Source organism: Salvelinus namaycush, chromosome 31, assembly GCF_016432855.1.
Source record: "Salvelinus namaycush isolate Seneca chromosome 31, SaNama_1.0, whole genome shotgun sequence".
NCBI classification, from domain to species: domain Eukaryota; kingdom Metazoa; phylum Chordata; class Actinopteri; order Salmoniformes; family Salmonidae; genus Salvelinus; species Salvelinus namaycush.
In genome coordinates this window covers 45,865,185-45,883,783 of record NC_052337.1, presented here as the reverse complement: position 1 = coordinate 45,883,783, position 18,599 = coordinate 45,865,185, and the positions used below count along the sequence as shown (strand labels likewise).

Below are 18,599 nucleotides of genomic sequence, written 5' to 3'. Positions count from 1 at the left end.
CAAATTGCAAAAAAAAATAAAATAACGAAATAATAATATTTATATTTCAAACAACGGCATTAGCACTTACCGGTCGAGAATTGCGTCCTGTCCTTGCAGAAAAAGCTCCTCAATGTTGGAATCATAACTGTATTCACTCACAGATTCATCAAACAAAAATTCCGTCTCACTTTCTCTATCAATCTCGTCTATAATCTGGTGCAAATCTGTATATTTAGACTTCGATTTAGCTTTTCCAGATTTATTCGCCATGATGTCTACAATGAAATCTTACAAATAACACTTTACAAAAAACTACTTTCAAAACTTTCCAAACAATTCCGTGCGTAATGAACTGTGGTACAACTAGTCCGATGGTCGATGGCGAAAGAACGCGTGTTGCGCATGCCTTCACAAACAAGGGATGGTGGTCCAACCCATAACATCACATACTGGCATTTACCTCAACTCATTGGCTATCTAGCCAGATAGATTTCAAGAAGATCTGTGGTCATTGGGCAGAAATAGTCAATCAACGACGCTTCGCCAGTATTACTGGTGCGCAAACATGTCATTGCTTGTTGTCGTCAAATCAGCTCACTTCGGTCAATACTCACCGCAAAAAAAACAGTTACGTCTGGCTGGGTTGCAAACATCCAGAGGATTACAATGAAACCAACCATGACTAGATAAACGATTGTTTACTGTATGTAATTGCGTCGAATGCGCCGTAAAAAGTTGATAGAGATGGAAATCGGGAGGCAAACGTTATCCTAAATGTTTCGTTTTAGACTACAAAAATGGATTTTATCAAAGAAAACGGCACTTTGTTTGATCACTGGGACCCTCGGGAAGAGAAATAAGAACAAGATATCAGAATGTATGTCATAATTTTACCTTCAGATGTGAATTTGTCACGTGTCATGGCGGAAAATGTTTGTTGTTGATCGCTCTTCTCAAACAAAAGCATGGCATTTGTTCTCTGTAATAGCTATTTTAAATCGGAAAACGTAGTTTGATTAAAAAAGATTCTAATCTTTTGAAGCATGTAAGACACTTGCATTTTCAAGAATGTTTCATGTTACGACGTTGTATTTTAGTTAGTCATTATGAAATTTCCCCGAATGTTGTACCGGCATCGGGCTTGCAGCCCTAAGAAGTTAAATAAACCGTCAAATCCTTTAAAAGTTCGTCCCTCCTGCCTGCCTTTGACCTCCTGACTCAGCGGACTTTGGGGCACCTCGGTACCAAGCTTGAACTGAGCCAAAAGGCCGAGAAGCGATAACCCACAAATGGACCCCTGCACCCGCCGGGCACCCGGGGGTCTCGGCAGACTTTGGCGGTTTGGCAAAAGGTGGCTCCTCCTCCCCACCCACCCAACCTTTCCCTGGCGACAGACAGACAGACAGACAGGCGGGTGTTGTTTTTTTAAAGTCGCCAATGCGTCTTTAAGTCACTAGCTCTTTACGCCTAGTGCGACGACTATTTGTTCAAAGCCCGGCAAATACGCCAGTCGTCGGGCTTGAACTCAATTGCCCTTAACGACTACTTTGAGTGGAAAAATACACCGGTCCGATTCTAAGTCAAACGCATGAGCAAAAAGTCTCTGCGGCGGCGGCGTCATCATCTGTCACTTTCTCTTGAAACAAGATATACCGGGCTCTGCCAGAAGCAAAGCCCTTCCAAAAATACTTTTGAACTCGTGAGTGTTCCTCTCCACGGAAGTCTTTAGTAAAAGGCGAAAGGCTTGTGCGTAATGAAGAGAAACCAGAGTCGTATGGAAGTCAGAGGTCGGGTTCCGAGACACACTGTGCACTCTAGGCCGGGATCTCGCGGGTGGTCACCCAACCCACTCTGCCAACTTTTTGAGGGCTGTGTGTGGGTAAAAAGTCACACAGACACTCACTCACTCAATCACTATCCTGGCCAACGTTTGTTTTTTTTAAGTAAAATGGCGGGAAACGGGGGAACCCACGAAAAGCGCTTCGCCCTACTTTCACTTTGGAGGATTCTTCTTTTTCCTTTCTTTCTTTCTGCTGCTAGCTAGCTGTTTAGATAGCTTTGTGTGTTGTTTTTTGTCCTTGACAACGGGAGAAATGTGTTGCACTGTTCCCGGAGGTACTGCAATACCGGGTCGATGCGTGGAGCGGACGGAGCAAGCCCCATTTCCGACTCCCTGTTTGAAAAATCCAGATTTTTGTATAAAATATATTTATTACATTCAAAACCAACACAATATTTCCAAACTTACATAAATTTAAAAATTCAAAATATATCATTCTAACCAACAGAAATCCATCTCACAAACTAGTAACCAATAGCCAAAACCAAAAATAATCAGGGGAGCATCTTCCCTCCCCTTCTCCTCTCCCAACTACCCATCATACACATCAAAAAATGTCACTCAGGGCCAGGGCCATCTCCTTGCACCTTCCCCACACTCAAATCCATTTCCCCGCCCTCATCCGGACCACTGACCGGTGACCCCACGTCCCCAAACAGATAGCCCGTCCCTCCCTCCATCGCCCAACCCAGTGCCATGACCGGGAGGTCCAGCTCCTCCAGGGGTGTAAAAGAAGAAGAGGCAGCCCACGAAGGCCCTGCTACCCCTCCCCCCTCTCTGCCCCCCTCCCTTCCTACCACTTCTCCTCCTCCCGCTGTCCAAACGTTCCGCCTTTTTCTTTGGCTTCTTGCACAGAGGCACCAAGGGGTTAATTTTCTCCCCTCCACTATCCTGCTCACCGGACAACTCCTTCTCCCTCATCCCCTTTACCAAATCCTTCACCACATTCATCACTTGCCTCCCAGTCCTTCACCGGCCCTCGCTCCTTCACCTTTGCTGCCAACTTTTCGAGGAGGTCTTTACTTGGTCCCACCTCCAAAACCTTCTCCATATCCTTCTTCTCCACTGCTGTCCTGTCTGGTCTCTCCACTCTCACCTCCTCCTCCACCACCTCTCCTTCCATCTCGACCACCTCTCCTTCTGTCCCGGCCACCTCTCCTTCCATCTCGATCAACTCTCCTTCTGTCCCGGCTACCTCTCCTTCTGTCCCGGCTACCTCTCCTCCTCTTTCTCTTCTTCTCTCTCTCCTTCCTTTGGTGCATTCTTCCCACCTGTGCCACCCGGTTCTTCTCTTCCTCTTCTTCCCCCATCCCCCGCTCTCGCTCCCCCCCCCCCAGCTGCAGACGCGTATGACCTGTGCCGAACCGGGCAATCCCGCCACAGGTGTGTCAACAATCCACACCCATGACAAGCCCTCGGCTCGACACACTCCCTCGCCTCGTGCTCACCCGACCCACAGTACCTGCACTTCCTTTCGCTGCACGAGGCTAAGGTATGGCCGTAGGCCATACAACGCCTGCAATACGGGGGCTGACGTGCATAATACAACGTCCCCCTGTCAGCCCCCAGGGAGAACATCGCCGGAGGATGGAGGTATCCACCCTGCCCCTTTGGGTCCTCCCTGAGGAGGGCCTGAAAACCTCTCTTCCCAGTCCAGAACCCCATTGAGTCCCTGAGGAGCCTCGCTGAGGATACATTGTCCATATATCTCCCCAGAAAGCCCCTCACCTCATCGTCTTTAACGTGGGGGTTAAACATTATAATTGTCACCACCCGGAAATTACTCTTCCCCAGACCTGTTACTTCATAGTAACCCATAGGCCTCACCTTCTCCAATTCTCTCACCCTTCTCATTACTCCTTCATATTTCTCCTCTGTATGCAATGTCACATCAAAAGCCCCTTCCAAGGGGTTCTCCTGTAGGCAAAACACCTCCTCCACCACCAACTTCAACTCTCCCAACAATATCTTCCTTCCAAACTGCTCCCTTGTCAACGGCTCCAACTCCTTCTCCTTCCATGCAAACCGTATCGTATTGGCAAGTCCGGCCGCCGGGACCGACTTAGTTGTTGCATTCCTAGCCATCTCTTCTAGGAAAGAGGCACTCTCAATTAGCTCTTTTTCAAAATTAAATTCCCCAATTTATCTTTTAAATAATCAATTTGCAACAAAACCAACCTACACCTTATCGCCTTCCTACTTCGACCTTTCGACTCAGCGAGCTCTGGGGCACCTCGGTACCAAGCTTGATCTGAGCCAAAAGGCCGAGAAGCGATAACCCACAAATGGACCCCACATTTTCTCCTGAGGTTGAAGAGTCGCTGCTGCGCCTTCTTCACAACGCTGTCTGTGTGGGTGGACCAATTCAGTTTGTCCGTGATGTGTACACCGAGGAACTTAACTTTGCACCTTCTCCACTACTGACCCGTCGATGTGGATAGGGGGGTGCTCCCTCTGCTGTTTCCTGAAGTCCACAATCATCTCCTTTGTTTTGTTGACGTTGAGTGTGAGGTTATTTTCCTGACACCACACTCCGAGGGCCCTCACCTCCTCCCTGTAGGCCGTCTCGTCGTTGTTGGTAATCAAGCCTACCACTGTAGTGTCATCCGCAAACTTGATGATTGAGTTGGAGGCGTGCATGGCCACGCAGTCGTGGGTGAACAGGGAGTACAGGAGAGGGCTCAGAACGCACCCTTGTGGGGCCCCAGTGTTGAGGATCAGCGGGGTGGAGATGTTACCTACCCTCACCACCTGGGGGCGGCCCGTCAGGAAGTCCAGGACCCAGTTGCACAGGGCGGGGTCGAGACCCAGGGTCTCGAGCTTGATGACGAGTTTGGAGGGTACTATGGTGTTAAATGCTGAGCTGTAGTCGATGAACAGCATTCTCACATAGGTATTCCTCTTGTCCAGATGGGTTAGGGCAGTGTGCAGTGTGGTTGCGATTGCGTCGTCTGTGGACCTATTGGGTCGGTAAGCAAATTGGAGTGGGTCTAGGGTGTCCGGTAGGGTGGAGGTGATATGGTCCTTGACTAGTCTCTCAAAGCACTTCATGATGACGGAAGTGAGTGCTACGGGGCGGTAGTCGTTTAGCTCAGTTACCTTAGCTTTCTTGGGAACAGGAACAATGGTTGCCCTCTTGAAGCATGTGGGAACAGCAGACTGGGATAAGGATTGATTGAATATGTCCGTAAACACACCAGCCAGCTGGTCTGCGCATGCTCTGAGGATGCGGCTGGGAATGCCGTCTGGGCCTGCAGCCTTGCGAGGGTTAACACGTTTAAATGTTTGACTCACCTCGGCTGCAGTGAAGGAGAGCCCGCAGGTTTTGGTAGCGGGCCGTGTCAGTGGCACTGTATTGTCCTCAAAGCGAGCAAAAAAGTTATTAAGCCTGTCTGGGAGCAAGACATCCTGGTCCGCGACGGGGCTGGTTTTCTTTTTGTAATCCGTGATTGACTGTAGACCCTGCCACATACCTCTTGTGTCTGAGCTGTTGAATTGCGACTCTACTTTGTCTCTGTACTGGGACTTAGCTAGTTTGATTGCCTTGCGGAGAGAATAGCTACACTGTTTGTATTCAGTCATGTTTCCGGTCACCTGACGGAAGACTTTGCGTGATTCAGAACCGCTCCCGACGCTCGGGTGAAGTCCCCAATAATGGCAAGGGACCTCGTCAGGCACGAGTCCTTGCAAAGCAGCAAGGAAGTGTCATCAGCGTACTATGTCATCTTGACGCGCAAACCACCGCTTCCAGGGATCAACAAGCCCTCCACCCCTGTGTCTGCCCTAATGGTATCCCCCAGAGGCTCCATGTACAGTACGAAGAGGAGAGCCGAGAGCTGGCACCCCTGCCTGACCCCTGACGAGAGGTCAAAAACGTCACCCATGTGACTGTTTACGCTAACTCGGCACCCCGCTCCGACATATAAAGTACGGATCCATCCTATAAACTTCTCCCCAAATCCTAATCTACCTAACACCCTGAATAGAAAAGATCTATTCACGCGATCAAAGGCTTTCGCCTGATTTAGCACTGCTACCATTAATGGCAGACCTCTATCTTCTACCCACGCGATGGAGTCCCTGATCAACTGTAGGTTCCATCTAATAGAGCGTCCCTCTACCCCGCACGTCTGATCCTCATGGACGACGTAGGGAAGGGCTGTGCGCAACCGGTCTGCTAAAACCTTTGCAAGTAGCTTGTAATCTACGCACAGCATGGTCAACGGCCGCCAGTTGCCAAGGTCAGTTGCTTCCCCCTTCTTATAAAGAAGTGACAGCACACCAACCGCCATTGATCCCCCAGGGACCCCCGTCTCAAGGATGGCCTTCAAGACTTCGAGGACCACCGGTCCAAGTATACCCCAAAACGTGAGGTAAAACTCAGCCGTCAGCCCATCCATCCCAGGCCCCTTCCCTTTTCCCATCCTCCTAAGAGCACACTCAACCTCTTCTAGGGAGATCTGAGCCTCCATCACGTCTAATGTCCTCCGGCAATCGCCGGGACAAGTGTTCTAAAAACACATTTCCTTGCTCTACATCTATTTCCTTTTCCTTAAATAAACCTCGAAAATGGTCAGTTGTCACCCTGACCATTTCCTCCGGTTTTCTAATTATACTCCCATTCTCTTCCCTAACACCGTGCATTACCTTCCTACTCTGTCTGGTCCTAACTGACTTAAAGAACATAGCGGAACAAGTCTCATTATGTTCTAGAAAGCCATTATGCGCACGCTCCAGGAAAGCACGAGCCTTCCGCTCCTGCAGCTCCCTGAGCTGCGCCTTCAGGGCTGCGGATCTCTCCCAGTCGATCGACCCGCCGAGGTTGCCTGCCTCGTACTCGAGTTCTATTAACCTTTGGATACGATCCACCTCCCTCCTTTCCTCCCTTTTTTTCCTCCTACAATACCCTAATCCTTACCTTGACTAAATCCCACCACTCCAACACCCCCTCGCACATGGACCGGAGGCCTTCAAGCCCCCAAAATAAACCAAAAAAGGCGTCAACGAAAGCTTGCTCCTCCAGCACATCCCGATCTAACTGCATGAGCACCCCGTCGTGATCTGTAAAGAAAACAGGCACCAGCCGCCCAGACAACTGACCCAAAGACCTGGATACAAAAATATAGTTGAGCCTCCGCGCAATCCCCCTGGAGTTGCGCCATGTAGGACCGGCCATTGTCGGAGCAGTGTGTAGGCCACCATCAACCAGACCATGGCAAGCCATTAGCCCGGTGATAGCGCCTGCACTACTATCCCCCCCCTACCCCTAAATCTATATTAAAATCCCCACCTATCACTAATTGCCTATTTGTGACACACAGGGGCGCCAGACAGTCCACCATCTCCCTCCTGTCTGCCGCCACCTGTGGCCCGTACACCACCACTAATCTAAACTTACAATCCCTTATCGTGACGTACACCCCTCCTATACCCCAAAATGATTCTCCCTTATCCCACTCCCTCCTAAATCTACACACATCCCCTCCATCCCTCAGGTGAACCTCCTGTAAAAAAAACAAAAATCAACCCCCACACCCTCCAAAAAACGAAATACCGCCCTCCTCTTAACAAAATCCCTTAAACCCCTTACATTTAAACTAACAAAAGTAAAATTAGACCCCATTATAGAATTAAAACTAACACAAAAAACAAACCTTCACACAACTACTAAACACAAAACAGAAAAACAAAACAGGAGACTCACCCGATGCTCCCCTGCTCCATGTCCCCTCTTCCTCCCATCTCAGCAACCCAGGATGCAGGAATAGTGTTTGGCACGGGGTGCCCTGCATCCTGGGTCTACCCCCACCCTCCTCCCCCTCCCCAGCGCTGTAGCTGGTTTGGAAGAGAATCGGGGAGGGTGAGTCCCCAAACAAAAAACTCCCCACCTCCTCCTCCTCGACCCAGTCCTGGGCCTTGTTAGGTGGTTCCCCACCCACCAGTAGTTGAGGGCCTGGGGAAACCAGCGGCAACCCAGAGGTTTCTCCCTCCGCCATCGGTCTCTTGGCCACCCCCTCCGTCTCACTGTCGACCACTCGCACCTTCCTCTTCCCTCTCTTCTTTGGCGATGGCGGCAGGGGAGATATACCACCCTCCCTCCCCGCCAGCTCCTCCACCATACCCCTCATCTCTTCCACCAGAGCACTTTCCCCCACTCCCCCCCCCCTCCACTGGCCCTTCCACTGGCCCTTCCACCTTCTCCTCCACACCTCCTTCGCTTGCTTTTCTCTCATGGTCCTCCACTCTCTTGCCTTCTTCCGCCACTTTTCCCTCCTTTCTTCCCGGTTCTCCTACTCCCGTGCCTTCCGTTTCAGCCTCTCCTCCTGCTGCCGCTCCTTTCTCCTCCTCCTTCCTTGCGGCCTTCCCCTCGGGCCCCGTGCTTGGGTAATGGGACGGCCTTCCTTCCCCTCCTCTTCTTCCCCCATCCCCCGCTCTTGCTCCCCCCCCAGCTGCAGACGCGTGTGAACCCTGACGAGCCGGGCACTCCCGCCACAGGTGTGCTGACGAGCCACACCCGTGGCACGCCTTAGGCTCGTCACAATCCTTCGCCTCGTGCTCTGTAGATCCACAAAATCTGCACTTTCTTGTGCTGCACGAGGCGAGGATGTGGCCATAGGCCATACATCGCCTGCAAATCGGGGCTGACGTGCGTAAAACAACGTCCCCCTGTCAGCCCCCAGGGAGAACATTGCAGGAGGATGGAGGTAACCACCCTGCCCCTTTGGGTCCTCCCTGAGAAGGGCCTGGAATCCTCTCCTCCCATTCCAGAACCCCAGGGAGTCCCTGAGGAGCCTGGCCGAGGATACCATGTCCATATACCTCCCAAGAAATGCCCTCACCTCCTCATCCTTGACATGAGGATTATAAATGTTGACAGTCACCACCCTAAAGTTATTTCTCGCCAGGCTTGTTACCTCATAGTTGCAGAGGGGTTTTACTCCTTCAGCTTCCCTCGCCTTTTTAATCATCTCATCATGCTTGGCCTCCGTGTGAAACGTGACATCATAGGCCCTCTCCATCGGATTACCCTGTAAGCATAGGACATCCTTCACTCCTAACCTTAGGGTCCCCATCAGGATGGTCCTACCAAACGTCTCTCTCCCCCATGGCTCCACCTCCTTGTCCGTCCATGCAAATCTGATGGTATTCGCTAATCCCATCCCAGGAACCGATCTGCTTGTATTGTTCTGTGTCATCTTGTCCAAAAAAGCTCTCTTCTTGCAGAAGCCAAAGAAAAGTGTAAACCGGATTTAAGGAAAAAACGTTTTCCAGAAAAAAAATACTTTATCGCCCTCCTATCTCCGACCTTTCGACTTAGCGAGCTCTGGGGCACCTTGGTACCAAGCTTGATCTGAGCCAAAAGGCCGAGAAGCGATAACCCACAAATGGACCCCTGCACCCGCCGGGCACCCGGGGGTCTCGGCAGACCTTGGCGGTTTGGCAAAAAGGTGGCTCCTCCTCCCCACCCACCCAACCTTTCCCTGGCGACAGACAGACAGGCAGGTGGGTGTTTTTTTTTTAAAGTCGCCAATGCGTCTTTAAGTCACTAGCTCTTTACGCCTAGTGCGACGACTATTTGTTCAAAGCCCGGCAAATACGCCAGTCGTCGGGCTTGAACTCAATTGCCCTTAACGACTACTTTGAGTGGAAAAATACACCGGTCCGATTCTAAGTCAAACGCATGAGCAAAAAGTCTCTGCGGCGGCGGCGTCATCATCTGTCACTTTCTCTTGAAACAAGATATACCGGGCTCTGCCAGAAGCAAAGCCCTTCCAAAAATACTTTTGAACTCGTGAGTGTTCCTCTCCACGGAAGTCTTTAGTAAAAGGCGAAAGGCTTGTGCGTAATGAATAGAAACCAGAGTCGTATGGAAGTCAGAGGTCGGGGCCCGAGACACACTCTGTGCACTCTAGGCCGGGATCTCGCGGGTGGTCACCCAACCCACTCTGCCAACTTCTCGAGGGCTGTGTGTGGGTAAAAAGTCAGACAGACACTCATTTACTCACTCACTCACTATCCTGGCCAACAATTTTTTTTTAAGTAAAATGGCGGGAAACGGGGGAACCCACGAAGAGCGCCTCGCCCTACTTTCACTTTGGATGTTTCTTCTTTTTCCTTTCCTTCTGCTGCTAGCTAGCTGTTTAGATAGCTTTGTCTTTTTTTCCTTGACAACGGGAGAAATGTGTTGCACCGTTCCCGGAGGTACTGCAATACCGGGTCGATGCGTGGAGCGGACAGAGCAAGCCCCATTTCCGACTCCCTGTTCGAAAAATCCATTTAATATGTAGTCCCCCGATGGGGGACGTATCAGATATTAAACTGATAAGAACAGATTTATTTTGTATTATTACAAAAATTTACAATTTACTGTGACATTCTTTTTCCATCAACACTTTTCCATTTTTATACAAGTTTTACACTTCCCCAAATTCCCTTACAAACGTCTTCCCCGTGCACGTATTTGTCCATTTCAATCACATTTCTTAACTTCCATACAAACAAATAGAAGGCATCTGCTGGTACCGTTTTGTCTTTCTCCTTTTTAATACAAACATTCCTTTTTTCCCACAGTACCAGCTTCCCCAAACTAATAATATGCCACACGGCTCTAAACTGTTCGGATCTCCTCTCCATACACTATATTCTTACCATTCAAAACAATCTTGTTGCAGACCATGTTAATAACGGGTGCGCACTTTCCCCAGAAAACTCTTGCAAAACCACACTCCCAGAATACATGCATTACTGTTTCACTTTTTTTGCACCTGGGGCACTCTGCGTTCACTGCACAGTTGTGCCTATACATCCTCTCCTTTACGGCCAACCTATTTACAGTTTTTTTTGATTGCTTAAGCACGATTTTCAAAACAGGGCCCGTGTTTTCAAAACACTACACACAATTAGCACAACCACACCCAATTAGCAAAACACTACAGATCCTTTGCAAAATTAAACACTTGTAAAAACTATACACTTCTTTTTAAAAACCACACTTTGTTACCATATGAAACACACACGTTTCACATTACTATACTCTGTTTGCACGAGTTACACTCTGCTGTGATAAACCTAAAACACTTTTAGCACTTCTACTTCCCTATGATTAGAGTAGGCTACTATCAACAAAGTACAAATATAATGTAAATTCACCAAACACTACACAAGACCAATGTTGCAGACTGAAGAAACTCATTTATTTCTCAACACGCCCAAAATGTTAACATGGAGATTCATAATACTGTAACCAAACGTCACTTGACATTAAAAAAAATAACTAGACATTGTTTCTTTGCCTCGCTGGATCTGGCCAGAGAATTTCATCAACATCGCAGGCAATGTTGTCATTAGCAAGACACCTTGGAAAGAAACGTCTTGAATGACGAATCCATCCTTGCATTGCTGCTACCTCCATCTGGTCACAGGCCTCTTCCATGGCTTGGATGAGGGGTACCTCAGCCTGGAGACGGAGATCATATACCTTCCACCGCCATGCCGAGAAAAACTCTTCTATAGGGTTGAGGAATGGAGAGTATGGTGGAAGATATAGGACGGTGAAATGTGGATGTTGCTGAAACCAGTTCTGAACCAGAGCAGAGCGGTGGAAAGACACATTGTCCCAGACAACAATGTATTGCATATGATCGATTTGATTTGCTGCTGTTATGTTGTGAAATTGGTCCAAGAATGTAAGTATGAGTGCTGTGTTGTAAGGGCCCATATGGGCATGGCGGTGGAGGACCCCATTCTGTGTAATGGCTGCACAGAGTGTTAGATTACCCCCACGTTGCCCTGGGACATTGACTATAGCCCTGTGGCCAATGATGTTTCTTCGTGTTCTCGTCAGGTTGAACCCAGCCTCATCTACGTAAATGAACTCATGCTGGATCTCCTCTCCATCCATTCGTAAAACTCTCTGAAAAACAGTGTCAGGCAAAGTTGTGTAGTTCAGTGTAGATCTAGTATACATATTACAGTACAGTAAAAGATTGAGACAGTATGCAAGATCACACTGCTAAAGTGAATACATACCTCTGCCGCAGTCGTTTCACCCTTTTGGAATTGCGCTCGAAAGGCACTCGATAAATTTGCTTCATTTGAACATGTTTTTTTTTTAGGATGCGTGCCAGTGTTGATGTTGAAAATGGCGTGGTTATTGACAATGTTAGCTTGGAGCTGCTTGAGTGTTATAGTAAACATGGTTTTGGCCAACAATGCTATCTCCCTCTCTTGCTGTTCTGTGAGCATCGGAGGCCTTCCCCCTTGTCGTCCCTGACCTTCAATCCTATGTAGAAAAAAAAAACAGTATACAATAGTACAGTAATTTCACAGGAAAAGGTAACAGAAGTGCATAGAATACAGTCCTGTAAGCAGTTACTGAAACCGTGCAGATGTTTTTGATATGATGATATTTTTACAATACCTATTTTCCAGTCAATGTTCTCATCACACTTGCCACTGTATATTGGCTTAGATTTGGCTGTACTCGCAGTCCAGCCTCCCTCAGCGTCAGGCCGTGGTTGACAACGTGGTCAACCAGTGTTGCGCGGATCTCATTTGTCAGATTCGGTCCTCTTTGAGCACCTTCTTGTCTTCGTCCTCCTCCTCGTTCTCCTCGTTCTCCTCGTCCTCGTCTTACTCTTTCTCTGACTCTTTCCATTGTGCTTGAAGACCGATGAACTCACCTGCTGCTTTTTATAGTGCTTATACACCTGATTGGTGTGTCTACAATTAAGCAAACGAGTGTTTGCACACCTGATGACTGTGTTGAACCAATTGGATGGACGGTGTGGTAATTTGACAGTCAGTGCTTTGGTATTGCAAGGACGTGACTTCATGATAGATTTTTGTGTGTAATGTATGTTAAGTGTGTTTAGTGTTTTGCAACAAGTGTGAAGTTGACAATGTGCTTATAGTTGTGCAAATATGGGCTGATGTTTTGCTTCTTGAGTGAAAGGTTTTGCTAATAGTGTACTACTTTTAATTTTAGTGTGTAAGCAATCCAAAAAAACTGTAAAGCGCACAGCCATCCAGATTTTTTTAATTAAAAAAAATAAATAATAATAATTAAACCAAACCATTCCTTTTAAACACTTCACATTTTCCAAAATACTGGACATTTCAAGACCCGGCTAACAAAAACCGAGACATGGAAATAACAACACAAACAAACAGAAATTACACTTTGGCCCAACCACTGCAACAAGGCCTCTTACTCATAAAGGTACTTCCAGCGTTCCTTAGAGGCATGGAAGCCGTATTTGTCCACATCGAAATCAAACCTTTTTCTCAGATCAGCTCTAACCCTACTAACCACTCCACCCACTCCCCAGTCCACATTGGATTTAACCAAAACCACCCTTGAATTCCACAGAGCCGACTTCCCCAAGGAAATCAGGAGCCAAATTAAAAAGCATCACCTCCCGCTCCTGATCCCCAAACCCCGCCCCAACATAACTGCATCAAAAGATAGAATCCCCAGCACCTGGAAGAAAGAGCACAAATCCCCCTCAAACCCTCTTGGCAAAGGAGCACTCCCAAAAAGTGTGACGGAGCGTCTCCTCGCCTTCACACCCCTCCCTTGGGCATACCTTGACCTTTGACAGGCCGTGCCTGTAAAGGACCTCCCTAACTGGCAGACGCCCATGTAAACACAACCAATTTAGATCCTTCAACCTGTTAGAGAGACCCTTCTGCTGAATCGCCTGCCACACCACCGGCCCCACCCCATAGACACCGACAGGACCCCGCTTAGCCACCAAGGTTCTGTATAAAGCTCTGTGGTCCATGCAGAGCAGACCCTCCTGGCACTGTGTGCCTTCTGCTCCACTTCACTGCATGTTGGAAATGAGACGGGAGGGTTTCCGCCTTAGGTCGGGAGTTGTCCCAGGCTACCAACTTTCGCAGAGGGAAAGATAGCCAAAACAAACCAAAAGCCTTGAAACCATGGTTGCAAGGGTTAACCAGACTTTTACATATTGAAAAAAAGAAAATAGTGTCCTTCAGAGGGAGGTCAGGAACTCCCCTTCCTCCCTCCTCCACTGATTGCACCATCCAGTCCCTTTTTACATACTCATAGCCCTCCCAAACAAAATAAAAAATGGTTCGCACTAAATCCTTCCTGTAACGAGGAGGCAAAGGAAAAACATAGGCCAAATTAACCAAGGACGGAAGAATGTCTGCTTTAATGACCAGAACCCGTCCACTCATAGAGAGCCTACGAGCTGTCCACAGGCCCACCCTGGTGCGTACTTACGCGATCCTCTGTCTCCAGTTGATGCCCTCGCTACCTGTCACTTCAAAATCCACTCCCAGGACCCTCATAGGCCCCGAGCAGAGCGGGAGGCCACTGAGGCCTCCCTCTCTCCCAGCCCACGGTCCAAAAAACTTAACTGAGGATTTCCCCAGGTTGACCCTAGCCCCGGATGCCTGTCCGAACTCCCCCAGGACCTCCACCGCCCTTGCGACACTCCCCTCGGATGTCAGAAACAGAGTCATGTCATCCGTATACTGGGAGATCTTGATCTCTGAAGAGCCCCCGCCAGGGGGCCGGAGGCCCACAATACTTGCGTCTGCCCGGAAAGCTGCTGCCAGAGGCTCCATGTACAACACAAAGAGCAGTGGAGACAAAGGGCAGCCTTGACGTACCCCAGTCTGCTGAGTAACCACCTCCCCTACATGCCCATTTACTAAAACCCTACTTCCCACTGCAGTATATAGAAACCCCACCCACCTCAAGAACCCAGCCCCAAAACCCATCCTTTCCAAAACTGAAACAAGGAACCCATGGTGCACCTTATCAAAAGCTTTTTCCATGTCTAAGCCCACCAACATGAGGTGCACCCCTCTGTCCTGGGCCCAAGCAATACAGTCTCTCACCCAACTCAGGTTCCAATGTATGGACCTCCCCTCCACCCCACAGGTCTGGTCCTCATGTATGACATGGGGCAGAACCTTCCTTAGGCGGCCCGCTAGGACACCGGGCTACCACCTTATAGTCTGCACACAATAGCGTAATGGGCCTGTAATTCCCCAGGTTATCCCTTTCCCCTTTCTTGAAGAGCAGCGTCAAGACCCCCTCCCTCATTGAAGACCCCAGGAGCCCTGAATCATACACCGCTTTAATTACCGAAAGAAAATCTTTGCCCAAAATCTCCCAAAAGGTAACATAAAACTCCCGAGGAAGCCCATCGTAACCTGGCACCTTGTTGCTTGGTAAACCCCGCAAAGCAGCCTCAACCTCCGCAAGCTCGAAAGGGTGGTCGAGATCAGAGGCTGCCTCTGGGGGAACCTTTTTCCTCAAAATCCCTCCAAAAACACGCTCTTTCGAACCATCTATGTCCTTCTCCCTGAATGATTCTTGGTAGAAAGAGGACGCTGCTTCCACCATCCCCTTTGGGTCAGAAACCATCCCTCCCGCTTCTGTTCGCAGCTGAGCAATAACTGCTTTGGCACGGGCAGCTTTAACCTGTTTAAAAAATATGAGCTGCTAGCCTCACCAAACTCGAACTTGTCTCTTTGACACCTAAAGAGAAAGTCCCTGGCCTTCCCCTGAAAATACAGCCCCAACTTACTTGTTAAAACCTCCATCCCCTCCACATCCCTCCCCTCACCCTTATTCTCAGCTGAAACCAAGACAGTCAGCTCCCCCTGAAGCTGCTGAAAACCCTCCCTATCTGCTCGGGCCTTAGCGACACAGTGTGAAATGGTCAGGGTGCGCACATTGCGCTTTTACGCACTCCCACCATTCAACTAGGGAACCAAAAAAAGGCTTGAGGTCCCCCCATATCTCATAATGTGAATTAAAAGCCTCCCTAAAAGAAAGATCCGCCAAAATTCTGGAGTTTAATTTCCAAAAACCTCTGCCAAATATCGGCACGTCTACCGAGAACACTACCTGGACTTGGCAATGGTCAGAAAACCAGACCGGAGACACAGTGACTTGCGAGATTGGCACAGATACAGGTAAAAAGATAAAATCTATACGACTACGGGAACCGCTTGAGTTTGCCCATGTCATACCCTCCCCATTGGGGTCACAGACTCTGAAAGAGTCCCTAAAAGAAAAATCTTTAACCACAGAAACCAAATAGGGTAGGCTAAAGTCCCCAGTGCCTTCAAAAGAGACATTGAAATCCCCGCCCAAAACCACAGTTCAGTTAGTAACGCAAACATCTGGCAGAGCCCAAAAAATATATTTGCTACCTCGAGGTTCAGCAGGTGCATAAATGTTAATAAAACGAAACTTCAGTCTGCATCAACCACTAAAATTCTCCCCTCTATGACAGAAAAGGAACCCACCACACAAAAGTCCCTATCCCCAAACAAAATCCCCACCCCAGAGGAGTGCGATGGGGTGCGATGCTTCCCCAGGACTGGAAGAGTGGTCTCCCCCGGACAGTACCTGTGCACAGTCCATTGAAGCCTCCTCAGGATTGGTGTCCATCTCCGAGGTGCCTGTTCCAGGAAGCGCAGGAACCAAACAGGGCCCATGGACCTGCTCCTCAGACCCCCCCACGAGGCTTCAGAGGCCGCCGATGCAGGAACCTTCAAAACAACTGGATCCTGGTTCTCAGCCCCCACATCTGACCCTTCATCCCCGGTATCAGGGTTCAGCACTGTAAACCGGTTGGAGGTTGCTTTTCCACCACCACCCGGTCAGTGACCCTCCTCCTCTTCTTTCTTTTCCCCTTGTACACCTTCCTGGACTCTCCATTGTCTGAAGATGCCGATCCAGTCGACCCGCCAGCCAAAGACGACCTCATCTTCCGCATAGGGGTTCGGGTAGCCAAATCGTCTGACATCTCACTCAGCAGACTATCCTCCCAAGCTCCCGTCAGCAGCTCCTCCTCAGTCCCCTTCGGACGGACCTCCTTTCCTGCACTTTCCCCTGGGGCTTTCGCCACCTCCGCTGCCGCCGCTCGAATTTCCTCAAGAACCTCTATTGGCCGGAGGGGAGATCCCGCAGCACCTTCCTCGGGGCCATCGCCGGCTGCCTCTGCATAGGTCCGTTGTCTATTTGGACAGTCTTTAAACAAGTGGCCCTGCTTCCCGCAGTCACTGCAGATTCGAGCCTCCCTGCAGTTGGCTGCCCCGTGACCTGGTTTCTGCACTTCAGCAGGTTGCACCCCGTGGCCAAATGACCGAAGCTACGGCAGTGTCTACAAAAACTTGGTTGGCCTGAATAAAACAGGTACCCCCGGTCTGCTCCAATGGAGAAATAGGCTGGTCGGTGAACCAACTTATCGACTCCTTCCGGATCCCTGTAGAGCGCGACACGGTACTGTCTCCTCCCTGACCAGATTCCATACCCGTCCCGTAGGTACCGCACCCTGGGACTCACTTTCCCAAACCGGCCTAGGAAAGCGCCGATGCTGTCATCCCCCACGTAGGGGTTGTAAATGTGCACGGTGATGATCTTTAAATCCAACCGGCACAAGGGGAGGACCTGGAAGTTTGAGAACGGCTCACTGGCTGCCTTCTCTTTGCAGGTGTCCATACACCGCCTGTACAAGTTCTCACTATTTAGAGACAGGTCGTAGCCCTCCGCCGCCATGTTCCGCTGCAAGCAGTAAACGTGCCCTGGGTCCACCTTTAACCCTTCAATGATCACCATCCTGATGTACCATTCTCTATTCCCAATTTGCTTGCCCTTGTTCTTCCAAACGAACTGCAACGTATTGCGCAGTCCAGCCCCTCTGGCTGACTGTTGATCCTGCCCTCCGGCCATCGGCTTTTAATTAAGAGTGTTATGGCATCTCGGTACCCAACCTGATCTTAGCCAAAAGGCCGAGAAGCGATAACCCACAAATTGACCCCTGCACCCGCCTGTTTAAAGAGACTCATGAGAAGCCAGAGCAGAAACCTATCCCTATCCGTTCCCCTCGCTCTCCCGACACCTCTCTCTAACCTTGCCCACGTTAACACAAAATCCCCTCTTACCATTCCTATCAGCACCCATGCCCTAGCCCATACTACTCCGGCAAAGGCACAGTCCCAAAAGGCATGGCGCACAGTCTCCTCCCTGCCACAAGAGGATCTTGGACAGGTGGGGGATTGCGCCAAACTAGGCCGGTACATGATGGAACGTACCGGCAAGCACTTGTGAAGGCTCAACCAATTCAGGTCCTTGAGCCTGTTGTCCAGGCCCCGCGCCTGCACTCCCTCCCAGACCACTGCCGAGATACCCACTACAGGCGCCGGACTCCCTGCCCTACTAACCTCCTCGTACAGGTGCCTGTGATCTAAACCTACTCGGGCAACTTCAACCTCGGGGTGCGCACGCAGCCACTTGGCCGCATGGCCAAAGTGCCACGGCAGCTGTTCCGTCCGAGGACCCGTGTTAGACCACACCATTACGCTTCTCGCCTGGTACGAGAAGAACACCCGCAGGAGGTACCCGGACGGGTGTATCACTGGATGAGCAAGCTCCGCCAACAAGAAAGAAACAAAAATTGCGTCCAGCTTGAGGGGGAGATGTGGTACCTCCCTTCCCGATGGGACAGAGCATGCGTGCCCTGGCGACCCACTCGTACCTGCCACCCCACATGAACTGAAACACAAGCCTCACTAGAGGCCTCCTCAGACAAGCCGGCAATGGGTAGATGTACGCCAAATACAAAAGAGACGGCAATACATCCACCTTGAGAACCAGGACCTTGCCTATAAAGGACAAAGACCTAGCCCTCCACATCGCTAGCTTCCTCTGTACCTCTGCGATACCCATATTCCAGTTCAGTGTCGCTGAGCCGGAGGTCTCAAAATGGACCCCGAGAATCCT

General features: G+C 49.8%; 2 non-coding genes and 2 pseudogenes across 2 annotated transcripts; all 4 read right to left on the bottom strand.

The window, feature by feature from the left end:
- Positions 1–1,637: 1,637 nt before the first annotated feature.
- LOC120026525 lies at positions 1,638–1,755 on the bottom strand. The gene has a single exon (XR_005473101.1). It is a non-coding gene; the product is annotated as a U5 spliceosomal RNA (small nuclear RNA).
- A 320-nt stretch (positions 1,756–2,075) lies between these two features.
- On the bottom strand, positions 2,076–2,255 carry LOC120026522 (annotated as a pseudogene).
- A 7,315-nt stretch (positions 2,256–9,570) lies between these two features.
- LOC120026575 lies at positions 9,571–9,688 on the bottom strand. Its single transcript, XR_005473148.1, has one exon. It is a non-coding gene; the product is annotated as a U5 spliceosomal RNA (small nuclear RNA).
- A 314-nt stretch (positions 9,689–10,002) lies between these two features.
- Positions 10,003–10,183, bottom strand: LOC120026654 (annotated as a pseudogene).
- Positions 10,184–18,599: the final 8,416 nt, after the last annotated feature.